This window comes from Heterodontus francisci, chromosome 20 (assembly GCF_036365525.1).
Source record: "Heterodontus francisci isolate sHetFra1 chromosome 20, sHetFra1.hap1, whole genome shotgun sequence".
Classification (NCBI taxonomy): domain Eukaryota; kingdom Metazoa; phylum Chordata; class Chondrichthyes; order Heterodontiformes; family Heterodontidae; genus Heterodontus; species Heterodontus francisci.
Window position 1 is genome coordinate 83,556,520 of NC_090390.1, and position 12,975 is coordinate 83,569,494.

A 12,975-nucleotide genomic window follows, 5' to 3' on the forward strand; every position below is an offset into this window, starting at 1 on the left:
GCGGGAGGGTGAGTGTGTGTGAGTGAGTGTGGGAGGGTGAGTGTGTGAGTGAGTGTGGGAGGGTGATTGAGTGTGGGAGGGTGAGTGAGTGGCTGAGAGTGCGGGAGGGTGAGTGTGTGTGAGAGGGTGAGTGTGTGTGAGTGAGTGTGGGAGGGTGAGTGTGTGAGGGAGTGTGGGAGGGTGAGTGTGTGAGGGAGTGTGGGAGGGTGAGTGAGTGTGGGAGGGTGAGCGAGTGTGTGAGAGTGCGGGAGGGTGAGTGTGTGTGAGGGTGAGTGTGTGTGAGTGAGTGCGGGAGGGTGAGTGTGTGAGGGAGTGTGGGAGGGTGAGTGTGTGTGAGAGGGTGAGTGTGTGTGTGTGTGTGTGAGTGAGTGTGGGAGGGTGAGTGAGTGTGGGAGGGTGAGTGTGTGTGTGAGTGTGGGAGGGAGTTTGTGTGAGGGAGTGTGGGAGGGTGAGTGTGTGTGTGAGTGAGTGAGGGAGGGTGAGTGAGTGTGTGAGAGTGAGTGTGTGTGAGAGGGTGAGTGTGTGTGAGTGAGTGTGGGAGGGTGAGTGTGTGAGGGAGTGTGGGAGGGTGTGAGTGTGCGAGGGTGAGTGCGTGTGTGTGTCTGAGTGTGTGCGAGGGTGTGTGTGTGTGTGTGTGAGGGTGAGTGTGTGTATGAGGGAATGTGGGAGGGTGAGTGTGGGAGGGTGAGTGTGGGAGGGTGAGTGTGGGAGGGTGAGTGTGTGTGGGTGTGTGGGAGAGTGAGTGTGGGAGGGTGAGTGTGGGAGGGTGAGTGTGTGTGTGTGAGTGTGGGAGGGTGAGTTTGTGTGAGGGAGTGTGGGAGGGTGAGTGTGTGTGTGTGAGTGAGTGAGGGAGGGTGAGTGAGTGTGTGAGACTGTGGGAGGGTGAGTGAGTGTGGGAGGGTGAGTGAGTGTGTGTGTGTGTGTGTGTGTGTGTGTGAGGGTGAGTGTGTGAGGGTGAGTGTGGGAGGGTGAGTGTGTGTGAGTGATTGTGGGAGGGTGAGTGATTGTAGGAGGGTGAGTGAGTGTGGGAGGATGAGTGTGTGTGAGTGTGGGAGGGTGAGTGAGTGTGTGTGAGTGTGGGAGGGTGAGTGTGTGTGGGAGGGTGAGTGAGTGAGGGAGGGTGAGTGTGTGTGTGTGTGTGTGTGTGAGTGTGGGAGGGTGAGTGTGTGTGAGTGAGTGTGGGAGGGTGAGTAAGTGTGAGTGAGTGTGGGAGGGTGAGTAAGTGTGTGTGAGTGTGGGAGGGTGAGTGTGTGTGGGAGGGTGAGTGAGTGAGGGAGGGTGAGTGTGTGTGTGTGCGAGTGTGGGAGGGTGAGTGTGTGTGAGTGAGTGTGGGAGGGTGAGTTTGTGTGAGTGAGTGTGGGAGGGCGAGTGTGTGTGTGGGAGAGTGAGTGTGGGAGGGTGAGTGAGTGTGGGAGGGTGAGTGAGTGTGTGTGAGTGTGGGAGGGTGAGTGAGTGTGTGTGAGTGTGGGAGGGTGAGTGTGTGTGTGTGAGGGTGAGTGAGTGTGTGTGAGTGAGTGTGGGAGGGTGAGTGTGGGAGGGTGTGTGGGAGGGTGAGTGTGTGTGAGAGGGTGAGTGAGTGTGGGAGGGTGAGTGAGTGTGGGAGGGTGAGTGAGAGTGGGAGGGTGAGTGGGAGGGTGAGTGAGAGTGGGAGGGTGAGGGAGGGTGAGTGAGTGTGGGAGGGTGTGTGAGTGCGGGAGGGTGAGTGAGTGTGTGTGAGTGCGGGAGGGCGCGTGTGTGTGAGTGAGTGTGGGAGGGTGAGTGAGTGTGGGAGGGTGAGTGTGTGTGTGTGTGGGAGGGTGGGTGTGTGTGTGAGAGATGGAGGGGGAGTGTGTGTGTGAGGGATGGAGGGTGAGTGTGTGTGTGCGAGTGTGGGAGGGTGAGTGTGAATGTGTGTGAGTGAGGGTGGGTGTGTGTGTGAGAGATGGAGGGGGAGTGTGTGTGTGAGGGATGGAGGGTGAGTGTGTGTGTGCGAGTGTGGGAGGGTGAGTGTGAATGTGTGTGAGTGAGGGTGAGTGTGTGTGAGTGAGTGTGGGAGGGAGAGTGAGAGTGTGGGAGGGTGAGTGTGAATGCGTGTGAGTGAGGGTGAGTGTGTGTGAGTGAGTGTGGGAGGGTGAGTGAGAGTGTGGGAGGGTGAGTGAGAGTGTGGGAGGGTGAGTGAGAGTGTGGGAGGGTGAGTGTGGGAGGGTGAGTGTGGGAGGGTGAGGGTGAGTGTGTGTGAGTGAGGGTGAGTGTGTGTGTGAGTGTGCGATGGTGAGCGTGTATGTGTGTGTGGGAGGGTGAGTGTGGGTGTGGGAGGGTGAGTGTGGGTGTGCGAGGGTGAGTGTGTGTGTGGGAGGGTGAGTGTGTGTGTGTGTGCGAGAGGGTGAGTGTGTGTGTGTGCGAGAGGGTGAGTGTGTGTGTGGGAGGGAGAGTGTGTGTGTGTGTGCAAGAGGGTGAGTGTGTGTGAGTGAGGGTGAGTGTGTGTGTGCGCGAGTGTGGGACGGTGAGTGTGTGTGAGTGAGGGTGAGTGTGTGTGTGCGAGTGTGGGAGGGTGTGTGTGTGTGTGCGAGGGTGAGTGTGTGTGTGCGAGGGTGAGTGTGTGTGTGCGAGGGTGGGAGCGTGAGTGTGTGTGAGTGAGGGTGAGTGTGTGTGAGTGAGGGTGAGTGTGTGTGTGCGAGTGTGGGAGGGTGAGTGTGTCTGTGAGTGAGGGTGAGTGTGTGTGTGCGAGTGTGGGAGGGTGAGTGTGTCTGTGAGTGTGCGAGGGTGAGTGTGTGTGAGTGAGGGTGAGTGTGTGTGTGCGAGTGTGGGAGCGTGCGTGTGTGTGAATGAGTGTGGGAGGATGAGTGTGTCTGTGTGTGTGGGAGGGTGAGCGTGTGTGAGTGAGGGTGGGAGGGTGAGTGTGTGTGTGTGTGAGGGATGGTGAGTGAGTGTGTGCGAGTGTGGGAGGGTGAGTGTGAATGTGTGTGAGTGAGGGTGAGTGTGTGTGTGAGGGATGGAGGGTGAGTGTGTGTGTGCGAGTGTGGGAGGGTGAGTGTGAATGTGTGTGAGTGAGGGTGAGTGTGTGTGAGTGAGTGTGGGAGGGTGAGTGAGAGTGTGGGAGGGTGAGTGTGGGAGGGTGAGTGTGGGAGGGTGAGTGTGGGAGGGTGAGGATGAGTGTGTGTGAGTGAGGGTGAGTGTGTGTGTGAGTGTGCGATGGTGAGCGTGTATGTGTGTATGGGAGGGTGAGTGCGGGTGTGCGAGGGTGAGTGTGGGTGTGCGAGGGTGGGAGGGTGAGTGTGTGTGAGTGAGAGTGGGAGGGTGAGTGTGAATGTGTGTGAGTGAGGGTGAGTGTGTGTGAGTGAGTGTGGGAGGGTGAGTGTGTGTGAGTGAGAGTGTCGGTGGGTGAGTGTTTGTGAGTGAGGGTGAGTGTGTGTGTGTGAATGCGTGTGAGTGAGGGTGAGTGAGAGCGTGTGAGCAGGTGTGTGTGGGAGGGTGAGTGTGTGTGTGTGGGAGGGTGAGTGTGTGAGAGTGTGGGAGGGTGAGTGTGTGTGTGTGGGAGGGTGAGTGTGTGTGTGTGTGAGCGGGAGGGTGGGTGGGCGAGTGTGGGAGGGCGGGAGGGTGAGTGTGGGATGGTTAGGGTGTGTGTGTGAGGGTGAGTGTGTGTGTGTGTGTGAGGGTGAGTGTGTGTGTGCGAGGGTGAGTGTGTGTGAGTGAGGGTGGGAGGGTGAGTGTGTGTGAGTGAGGGTGGGAGGGTGAGTGTGAGTGTGTGTGTGCGAGGGTGAGTGTGTGTGTGCGAGGGTGAGTGTGTGTGAGTGAGGGTGGGAGGGTGTGTGTGTGTGTGAGTGAGGGTGAGTGTGTGTGAGTGAGGGTGGGAGGGTGAGTGTGTGTGAGTGAGGGTGGGAGGGTGAGTGTGTGTGAGTAAGGGTGAGTGTGTGAGAGTGAGGGTGAGTGTGTGTGAGTGAGGGTGGGAGGGTGAGTGTGAATGTGTGTGAGTGAGGGTGAGTGTGTGTGTGTGCGAGTGTGGGAGGGTGAGTGTGAATGTGTGTGAGTGAGGGTGTGTGTGTGAGTGAGTGTGGGAGGGTGAGTGAGAGTGTGGGAGGGTGAGGGTGCGTGTGGGAGGGTGAGTGTGGGAGGGTGAGTGTGGGAGAGTGTGTGGGAGGGTGAGTGATTGTGGGAGGGTGAGTGATTGTGGGAGGGTGAGTGAGTGTGGGAGGGTGAGTGTGTGTGAGTGTGGGAGGGTGAGTGAGTGTGTGTGAGTGTGGGAGGGTGAGTGTGTGTGGGAGGGTGAGTGAGTGAGGGAGGGTGAGTGTGTGTGTGTGTGTGTGTGTGTGTGAGTGTGGGAGGGTGAGTGTGTGTGAGTGAGTGTGGGAGGGTGAGTAAGTGTGTGTGAGTGTGGGAGGGTGAGTGTGTGTGGGAGGGTGAGTGAGTGAGGGAGGGTGAGTGTGTGTGTGTGCGAGTGTGGGAGGGTGAGTGTGTGTGAGTGAGTGTGGGAGGGTGAGTTTGTGTGAGTGAGTGTGGGAGGGCGAGTGTGTGTGTGGGAGAGTGAGTGTGGGAGGGTGAGTGAGTGTGGGAGGGTGAGTGAGTGTGTGTGAGTGTGGGAGGGTGAGTGAGTGTGTGTGAGTGTGGGAGGGTGAGTGTGTGTGTGTGAGGGTGAGTGAGTGTGTGTGAGTGAGTGTGGGAGGGTGAGTGTGGGAGGGTGTGTGGGAGGGTGAGTGTGTGTGAGAGGGTGAGTGAGTGTGGGAGGGTGAGTGAGTGTGGGAGGGTGAGTGAGTGTGGGAGGGTGAGTGAGAGTGGGAGGGTGAGTGGGAGGGTGAGTGAGAGTGGGAGGGTGAGGGAGGGTGAGTGAGTGTGGGAGGGTGTGTGAGTGCGGGAGGGTGAGTGAGTGTGTGTGAGTGCGGGAGGGCGAGTGTGTGTGAGTGAGTGTGGGAGGGTGAGTGAGTGTGGGAGGGTGAGTGTGTGTGTGTGTGGGAGGGTGGGTGTGTGTGTGAGAGATGGAGGGGGAGTGTGTGTGTGAGGGATGGAGGGTGAGTGTGTGTGTGCGAGTGTGGGAGGGTGAGTGTGAATGTGTGTGAGTGAGGGTGGGTGTGTGTGTGAGAGATGGAGGGGGAGTGTGTGTGTGAGGGATGGAGGGTGAGTGTGTGTGTGCGAGTGTGGGAGGGTGAGTGTGAATGTGTGTGAGTGAGGGTGAGTGTGTGTGAGTGAGTGTGGGAGGGTGAGTGAGAGTGTGGGAGGGTGAGTGTGAATGCGTGTGAGTGAGGGTGAGTGTGTGTGAGTGAGTGTGGGAGGGTGAGTGAGAGTGTGGGAGGGTGAGTGAGAGTGTGGGAGTGTGAGTGTGGGAGGGTGAGTGTGGGAGGGTGAGTGAGGGAGGGTGAGTGTGGGAGGGTGAGGGTGAGTGTGTGTGAGTGAGGGTGAGTGTGTGTGTGAGTGTGCGATGGTGAGCGTGTATGTGTGTGTGGGAGGGTGAGTGTGGGTGTGGGAGGGTGAGTGTGGGTGTGCGAGGGTGAGTGTGTGTGTGGGAGGGTGAGTGTGTGTGTGTGTGCGAGAGGGTGAGTGTGTGTGTGTGCGAGAGGGTGAGTGTGTGTGTGGGAGGGAGAGTGTGTGTGTGTGTGCAAGAGGGTGAGTGTGTGTGAGTGAGGGTGAGTGTGTGTGTGCGCGAGTGTGGGACGGTGAGTGTGTGTGAGTGTGTGTGAGTGAGGGTGAGTGTGTGTGTGCGAGTGTGGGAGGGTGTGTGTGTGTGTGCGAGGGTGAGTGTGTGTGTGCGAGTGTGGGAGCGTGAGTGTGTGTGAGTGAGGGTGAGTGTGTGTGTGAGGGTGAGTGTGTGTGTGCGAGTGTGGGAGGGTGAGTGTGTCTGTGAGTGAGGGTGAGTGTGTGTGTGCGAGTGTGGGAGGGTGAGTGTGTCTGTGAGTGTGCGAGGGTGAGTGTGTGTGAGTGAGGGTGAGTGTGTGTGTGCGAGTGTGGGAGCGTGAGTGTGTGTGAATGAGTGTGGGAGGATGAGTGTGTCTGTGTGTGTGGGAGGGTGAGCGTGTGTGAGTGAGGGTGGGAGGGTGAGTGTGTGTGTGTGTGAGGGATGGTGAGTGAGTGTGTGCGAGTGTGGGAGGGTGAGTGTGAATGTGTGTGAGTGAGGGTGAGTGTGTGTGTGAGGGATGGAGGGTGAGTGTGTGTGTGCGAGTGTGGGAGGGTGAGTGTGAATGTGTGTGAGTGAGGGTGAGTGTGTGTGAGTGAGTGTGGGAGGGTGAGTGAGAGTGTGGGAGGGTGAGTGTGGGAGGGTGAGTGTGGGAGGGTGAGTGTGGGAGGGTGAGGATGAGTGTGTGTGTGAGGGTGAGTGTGTGTGTGAGTGTGCGATGGTGAGCGTGTATGTGTGTATGGGAGGGTGAGTGCGGGTGTGCGAGGGTGTGTGGGTGTGCGAGGGTGGGAGGGTGAGTGTGTGTGAGTGAGAGTGGGAGGGTGAGTGTGAATGTGTGTGAGTGAGGGTGAGTGTGTGTGAGTGAGTGTGGGAGGGTGAGTGTGTGTGAGTGAGAGTGTCGGTGGGTGAGTGTTTGTGTGTGAGGGTGAGTGTGTGTGTGTGAATGCGTGTGAGTGAGGGTGAGTGAGAGCGTGTGAGCAGGTGTGTGTGGGAGGGTGAGTGTGTGTGTGTGGGAGGGTGAGTGTGTGAGAGTGTGGGAGGGTGAGTGTGTGTGTGTGGGAGGGTGAGTGTGTGTGTGTGAGCGGGAGGGTGGGTGGGCGAGTGTGGGAGGGCGGGAGGGTGAGTGTGGGATGGTTAGGGTGTGTGTGTGAGGGTGAGTGTGTGTGTGTGTGTGTGAGGGTGAGTGTGTGTGTGCGAGGGTGAGTGTGTGTGAGTGAGGGTGAGTGTGTGTGAGTGAGGGTGGGAGGGTGAGTGTGAGTGTGTGTGTGCGAGGGTGAGTGTGTGTGTGCGAGGGTGAGTGTGTGTGAGTGAGGGTGGGAGGGTGTGTGTGTGTGAGTGAGGGTGAGTGTGTGTGAGTGAGGGTGGGAGGGTGAGTGTGTGTGAGTGAGGGTGGGAGGGTGAGTGTGTGTGAGTAAGGGTGAGTGTGTGAGAGTGAGGGTGAGTGTGTGTGAGTGAGGGTGGGAGGGTGAGTGTGAATGTGTGTGAGTGAGGGTGAGTGTGTGTGTGAGGGATGGAGGGTGAGTGTGTGTGTGCGAGTGTGGGAGGGTGAGTGTGAATGTGTGTGAGTGAGGGTGAGTGTGTGTGAGTGAGTGTGGGAGGGTGAGTGAGAGTGTGGGAGGGTGAGTGTGGGAGGGTGAGTGTGGGAGAGTGTGTGGGAGGGTGAGGATGAGTGTGTGTGAGTGAGGGTGAGTGTGTGTGTGAGTGTGCGATGGCGAGCGTGTATGTGTGTGTGGGAGGGTGAGTGCGGGTGTGCGAGGGTGAGTGTGGGTGTGCGAGGGTGAGTGTGGGTGTGCGAGGGTGAGTGTAGGTGTGCGAGGGTGGGAGGGTGAGTGTGTGTGAGTGAGAGTGTCGGTGGGTGAGTGTTTGTGAGTGAGGGTGAGTGTGTGCGTGAGTGGGAGGGTGAGTGTGTGTGTGGGAGGGTGAGTGTGTGTGTGTGTGCGAGAGGGTGAGTGTGTGTGTGGGAGGGTGAGTGTGTGTGTGTGTGCGAGAGGGTGAGTGTGTGTGTGGGAGGGTGAGTGTGTGTGTGTGTGCGCGAGAGGGTGAGTGTGTGTGTGCGAGTGTGGGAGCGTGAGTGTGTGTGAGTGAGGGTGAGTGTGTGTGTGTATGTGTGGGAGGGAGAGTGTGTGTGTGTCTGTGAGGGTGAGTGTGTGTGTGTGAGGGTGAGTGTGTGTGTGAGAGGGTGAGTGTGTGTGTGAGAGGGTGAGTGTGAGAGGGTGAGTGTGTGTGTGGGAGGGTGAGTGTGGGAGGGTGAGTGTGTGTGAGTGAGGGTGAGTGTGTGTGCGAGCGTGGGAGGGTGAGTGTGTGTGTGCGAGGGTGAGTGTGTGTGAGTGAGGGTGGGAGGGTGAGTGTGTGTGAGTGAGGGTGGGAGGGTGAGTGTGTGTGAGTGTGCGATGGTGAGTGTGTATGTGTGTGTGTGGGTGGGTGAGTGTGTGTGCGTGTGAGTGTGCGAGGGTGAGTGTGTGTGTACGCGAGGGTGAGTGTGTGTGTGTGTGTGAGTGTGCGAGGGTGAGTGTGTGTGTGCGAGGGTGAGTGTGTGTGTGCGAAGGTTAGCGTATGTGTGTGAATGTGGGAGGGTGAGTGTGTGTGAGTGAGGGTGGGAGGGTGAGTGTGTGTCTGAGTGTGCGATGGTGAGCGTGTATGTGTGTGTGGGAGGGTGAGTGTGTGTGTGTGTGAGTGTGCGAGAGTGAGTGTGTGTGTGCGAGGGTGTGTGCGAGTGTGGGAGGGTGTGTGTGTATGAGTGAGTGTGGGAGGGTGAGTGAGAGTGTGGGAGGATGCGTGTGGGAGGGTGTGTGGGAGGGTGAGTGTGGGAGGGTGAGGGTGAGTGTGTGAGAGTGAGGGTGAGTGTGTGTGTGAGTGTGCGATGGTGAGCGTGTATGTGTGTGTGGGAGGGTGTGTGTGGGTGTGCGAGGGTGAGAGTGTGAGAGTGTGAGTGTGAGTGTCGGTGGGTGAGTGTGTGTGAGTGTGGGTGGGTGAGTGGGTGGGTGAGTGTGTGTGTGGGAGGGTGTGTGTGTGTGTGGGAGGGTGAGTGTGTGTGTGGGAGGGTGAGTGTGTGTGTGTGTGGGAGGGTGAGTGTGTGTGTGTGTGTGCGAGAGGGTGAGTGTGTGTGAGTGAGGGTGAGTGTGTGTGTGCGCGAGTGTGGGACGGTGAGTGTGTGTGAGTGAGGGTGAGTGTGTGTGTGCGAGTGTGGGAGGGTGTGTGTGTGTGTGCGAGGGTGAGTGTGTGTGTGCGAGTGTGGGAGGGTGAGTGTGTCTGTGAGTGAGGGTGAGTGTGTGTGTGCGAGTGTGGGAGGGTGATTGTGCCTGTGAGTGTGCGAGGGTGAGTGTGTGTGAGTGAGGGTGCGAGTGTGGGAGCGTGAGTGTGTGAGAGTGAGGGTGAGTGTGTGTGTGCGAGTGAGGGTGAGTGAGTGTGTGTGTGCGAGTGTGGGAGCGTGAGTGTGTGCGAGTGTGGGAGGGTGAGTGTGTGTGAGTGAGGGTGAGTGTGTGCGAGTGTGGGAGGGTGAGTGTGTCTGTGAGTGAGGCTGAGTGTGTGTGTGCGCGAGTGTGGGAGGGTGAGTGTGTGTGCGCGAGTGAGGGTGAGTGAGTGTGTGTGTGCGAGTGTGGGAGCGTGAGTGTGTGTGAGTGAGGGTGAGTGTGTGTGTGGGTGAGTGTGTGTGTGAGAGGGTGAGTGTGGGAGGGTGAGTGTGGGAGGGTGAGTGTGTGTGTGCGAGGGTCAGTGTGTGTGTGTGAGGGTGAGTGTGTGTGTGTGAGGGTGAGTGTGTGTGTGTGAATGTGGGAGGGTGAGTGTGTGTGAGTGAGGGTGGGAGGGTGAGTGTGTGTGAGAGTGTGGGAGGGTCAGTGTGTGTGTGCGAGTGTGCGATGGTGAGTGTGTATGTGTGTGTGTGGGTGGGTGATTGTGTGTGCGTGAGTGTGCGAGGGTGAGTGTGTGTGTGCGAGGGTGAGTGTGTGTGTGTGAGTGTGCGAGGGTAAGTGTGTGTGTGCGAGGGTGAGTGTGTGTGTGCGAGGGTGAGTGTATGTGTTGGAATGTGGGAGGGTGAGTGTGTGTGAGTGAGGGTGGGAGGGTGAGTGTGTGTGTGCGAGGGTGGGAGGGTGAGTGTGTGTGTGCGAGTGTGGGAGGGTGAGTGTGTGTGTGAGTGTGCGATGGTGAGCATGTATGTGTGTGTGGGAGGGTGAGTGTGTGTGTGTGAGTGTGCGAGGCTGAGTGTGTGTGTGCGAGGGTGAGTGTGTGTGTGAGTGTGCGAGGGTGAGTGTGTGTGTGAGTGTGCGAGCGTGAGTGTGTGTGCGCGAGGGTGAGTGTGTGTGCGCGAGGGTGAGTGTGTGTGCGAGGGTGAGTGTGTGTGTGAGAGTGTGGGAGGGTGTGTGTGTGTATGCAAGGGTGAGTGTGTGTGTGCGAGGGTGAGTGTGTGTGTGCGAGTGTGGGAGCATGAGTGTGTGTGAGTGTGTGTGTGTGAGTGTGTGTGTGAGTGTGAGTGTGTGTGTGTGTGTGAGTGTGGGAGGGTGAGTGTGAGTGTGGGAGGGTGAGTGTGGGAGGGTGAGTGTGGGAGGGTGGGTGAGTGTGTGTGGCTGGGTGAGTGTGTGTGGCTGGGTGAGTGTGTGTGGCTGGGTGTGTGTGTGTTTGTGTGTGTGTGTGGCTGGGTGAGTGTGTGTGCGAGAGTGAGTGTGTGTGTGTCTGTGTGTGTGTGTGTGTGTGTGTGAGGGTGAGTGTGTGTGTGAGGGTGAGTGTGTGTGGGAGGGTGAGTGTGTGTGGGAGGGTGAGTGTGTGTGTGTGAGGGTGAGTGTGGGAGGATTTGACAGTGTGTGTGTGTGTGTGTGTTAGTGTGGGCGGATGTGACAGTGTGTGTGTTAGTGTGGGAGGATGTGACTGTGTGTGTGTTAGTGTGGGAGGATGTGACAGTGTGTGTTTGTGTTAGTGTGGGAGGATGTGACTGTGTGTGTGTGTGTTAGTGTGGGAGGATGTGACTGTGTGTGTGTGTGTTAGTGTGGGAGGATGTGACTGTGTGTGTGTTAGTGTGGGAGGATGTGACAGTGTGTGTTTGTGTTAGTGTGGGAGGATGTGACTGTGTGTGTGTTAGTGTGGGAGGATGTGACTGTGTGTGTGTGTGTTAGTGTGGGAGGATGTGACTGTGTGTGTGTTAGTGTGGGAGGATGTGACAGTGTGTGTTTGTGTTAGTGTGGGAGGATGTGACTGTGTGTGTGTTAGTGTGGGAGGATGTGACAGTGTGTGTTTGTGTTAGTGTGGGAGGATGTGACTGTGTGTGTGTTAGTGTGGGAGGATGTGACTGTGTGTGTGTGTGTTAGTGTGGGAGGATGTGACTGTGTGTGTGTGTGTGTGTTAGTGTGGGAGGATGTGACTGTGTGTGTGTGTGTGTTAGTGTGGGAGGATGTGACTGTGTGTGTGTGTGTTAGTGTGGGAGGATGTGACTGTGTGTGTGTTAGTGTGGGAGGATGTGACTGTGTGTGTGTGTGTTAGTGTGGGAGGATGTGACTGTGTGTGTGTTAGTGTGGGAGGATGTGACTGTGTGTGTGTGTGTTAGTGTGGGAGGATGTGACTGTGTGTGTGTGTGTTAGTGTGGGAGGATGTGACTGTGTGTGTGTTAGTGTGGGAGGATGTGACTGTGTGTGTGTGTTAGTGTGGGAGGATGTGACTGTGTGTGTTTGTGTTAGTGTGGGAGGATGTGACTGTGTGTGTGTGCGTTAGTGTGGGAGGTTGTGACTGTGTGTGTGTGTGTTAGTGTGGGAGGATGTGACTGTGTGTGTGTGTGTTAGTGTGGGAGGATGTGACTGTGTGTGTGTTAGTGTGGGAGGATGTGACTGTGTGTGTGTGTGTTAGTGTGGGAGGATGTGACTGTGTGTGTGTTAGTGTGGGAGGATGTGACTGTGTGTGTGTGTGTTAGTGTGGGAGGATGTGACTGTGTGTGTGTGTGTGTGTGTGTTAGTGTGGGAGGATGTGACTGTGTGTGTGTTAGTGTGGGAGGATGTGACTGTGTGTGTGTGTGTTAGTGTGGGAGGATGTGACTGTGTGTGTGTGTGTGTTAGTGTGGGAGGATGTGACTGTGTGTGTGTTAGTGTGGGAGGATGTGACTGTGTGTGTGTTAGTGTGGGAGGATGTGACTGTGTGTGTGTGTGTTAGTGTGGGAGGATGTGACTGTGTGTGTGTTAGTGTGGGAGGATGTGACTGTGTGTGTTAGTGTGGGAGGATGTGACTGTGTGTGTGTGTGTTAGTGTGGGAGGATGTGACTGTGTGTGTGTTAGTGTGGGAGGATGTGACTGTGTGTGTGTGTGTGTTAGTGTGGGAGGATGTGACTGTGTGGGAGGATGTGACAGTGTGTGTTTGTGTTAGTGTGGGAGGATGTGACTGTGTGTGTGTGTGTGTGTGTTAGTGTGGGAGGATGTGACTGTGTGTGTGTTAGTGTGGGAGGATGTGACTGTGTGTGTGTGTGTGTGTGTGGGAGGATGTGACTGTGTGTGTGTTAGTGTGGGAGGATGTGACTGTGTGTGTGTGTGTTAGTGTGGGAGGATGTGACTGTGTGTGTGTTAGTGATGGTGTCTGTTGCTGATTGTTATTTAAAAATCAGAAATGCAATTATCCACATCTGGATTCTGAGTTCTCCACTTGTGGTTAGTAGCTAATGGGAAGAGTAGAACACCTGGGGCTGCAGCATTGTGAATTATTCAACTATTCACATCAAGCATCTTTATTGGACTCATTCGGGGAGAGATTTTTCTTTTAACCATTAAATGGTAGAATCTCTTTTTACCTCCATAATAAACAAACCAGCTGTGAAAGGTGCAATCTCTGGGAATATGATTTCCCCACTCCCTTTGCCCCATCCTTGGCAGCATGCCTTCAGCTGTCTAGTCCTCCAAACTCTGGAATTCCCATCCTTATCCCTCATGCCTCAAGGAACATTGGGAACAGGAGGATATTCAGCCACTCAACCAGATCGCAGCTGATTTGCACTTCGTTTTGCTCCCTTTGTTTCATGCTCCTTACCTCATAAAACTCTATCGACCTCAGTCTTGAAAGCTACAGCTTAGCCCAGCATCCACATCCTTTTGGAGGCAGAAGGTTCCAGATTTTCCCTACTGTTTGAAGAAACGCTTCCTGATTTCACTCCTGAATGGCCTCGCACTAACTTTAAGATTAAGTCCCCTCGTTCTACTAGAGGAAATTGTTTGTCTCTATCCACCTATCGAATCCTTTTAGAATTATAAACATTCTCCAGCTTCCTCTTTTCCTTTAAGACCCACTGTTTTGACCAAGCTTGTAATCACCCCTCCTTACACCTCCTTCTTTGGTTTGGGGTCCACTTTATCCTGTGAGGTGTCTTCGGATGATTTTACTCTACGTTAAAGGTCTGAAACTGATTCCCCTTGTGGATTCCAATTGAATGTGAT

At 56.2% G+C, this 12,975-nt stretch overlaps 1 protein-coding gene across 5 annotated transcripts in view; it reads right to left on the reverse strand.

The window, feature by feature from the left end:
* LOC137380790 (slit homolog 1 protein-like) overlaps positions 1-12,975 on the reverse strand; it is a 382,190-nt gene that overhangs the window by 134,896 nt on the left and 234,319 nt on the right. The gene's annotated exons all lie outside the window — the stretch shown is intronic.